Here is a 1132-nt window from a genome sequence, read left to right as displayed (position 1 = left end):
CTTGTTTTGGAAGGGCTTTTTTATGGGGTCTATGGAACGAGGATCAGGGTCCTAGCAGCTGAGAGCTTGGGAAGTCAGGCCCAGGGCTGAAACTTGACCTAAGATGATCACACTGTTTTCTCTTGGGCTGTGGGATCCTTGGCCACTTGGCAGTGAAGATATTTGATACTGGAGTGAGGCAAGATTTCTTCTGTGAAACAGAACCTACGATCTCTGCTCACTGAATTGCCATCATGGTTGGCGGATATGCTCCCCAGGCCCCAAGGAGAGGACTCCACACCCCAGAGTATACTCTAGCTCTGCATTTGCCTTCCAAACTCTGCTCTTCTCTCCATTATATATATAATTATATATATATATCCACAAGTGAAAGAAATGGAATATTATGTTTAAAAAAATAATATATCCAGGACTATACTTTCAGGGATAATTTCTTTTTTTTTCTTTTTGGGTCACATCTGGCGATGCACAGGGGTTACTCCTGGCTCTTCACTCAGGAATTACTCCTGGTGGATGCTGGGAATCGAACCCGGGTCAGCCACATGCAAGGCAAACGCCCTACCCACTATGCTATCGCTCCAGCCCCCATCAGGGATCATTTCTATAGTTCATTGCTAGAGACGTTTCTCTGACCGTCTAGAGCACCCAAACCACAAGGAGGAACCAGAGTATCCTCTCCCGAGTGTGGAGCTGATTCTAGGTGCTACTTTTGGAACTGCCTTTTACCATTGATGATCGTTCTTCTCTTCCTTTGGAAGGAGAGCGAGAGGATGCTGTCTTAGTGGTTTCTTAGAAAAAATAAAATAATACAACTCCCTACTATATTTGCTTTGCCTTACTCCATGCACCCTTAGAGCTGTTAGTTAAATTGAGACTAGAAAACCTGGGACCCATCCCCACACAAACTTTAGGTAGGTTGGTATGTACAGGTCAGGAAGGAGATTTCAGCCTTGCCTTTGTCTGTGTGACACCATATTTTCTGGGGTTGGAATAAACTTCGGATGCATGTAACTGGATGACTTCCCAGTGGGCTCTGCTCACTTCTCAAGGCATACTGCATCTTCCCCCTCTGCCAAAGGTGAGTGTTCAACCTGCTCCCAGCACTCCTTGCCCAGAAGACCTCACTATCTTC

At 45.8% G+C, this 1132-nt stretch overlaps 1 non-coding gene across 1 annotated transcript; it reads left to right on the top strand.

Moving 5' to 3' along the window:
• The first annotated feature begins 579 nt into the window (after positions 1 to 579).
• LOC129403756 (small nucleolar RNA U3) lies at positions 580 to 786 on the top strand. Its single transcript, XR_008629431.1, has one exon. It is a non-coding gene; the product is annotated as a small nucleolar RNA U3 (small nucleolar RNA).
• The last annotated feature ends 346 nt before the right edge of the window (positions 787 to 1132 follow it).

This window comes from Sorex araneus, chromosome 3 (genome assembly GCF_027595985.1).
Source record: "Sorex araneus isolate mSorAra2 chromosome 3, mSorAra2.pri, whole genome shotgun sequence".
NCBI lineage: Eukaryota > Metazoa > Chordata > Mammalia > Eulipotyphla > Soricidae > Sorex > Sorex araneus.
The sequence above is the reverse complement of the archived record's forward strand: the minus strand, read 5'-3'. Positions and strand labels throughout refer to the sequence as shown.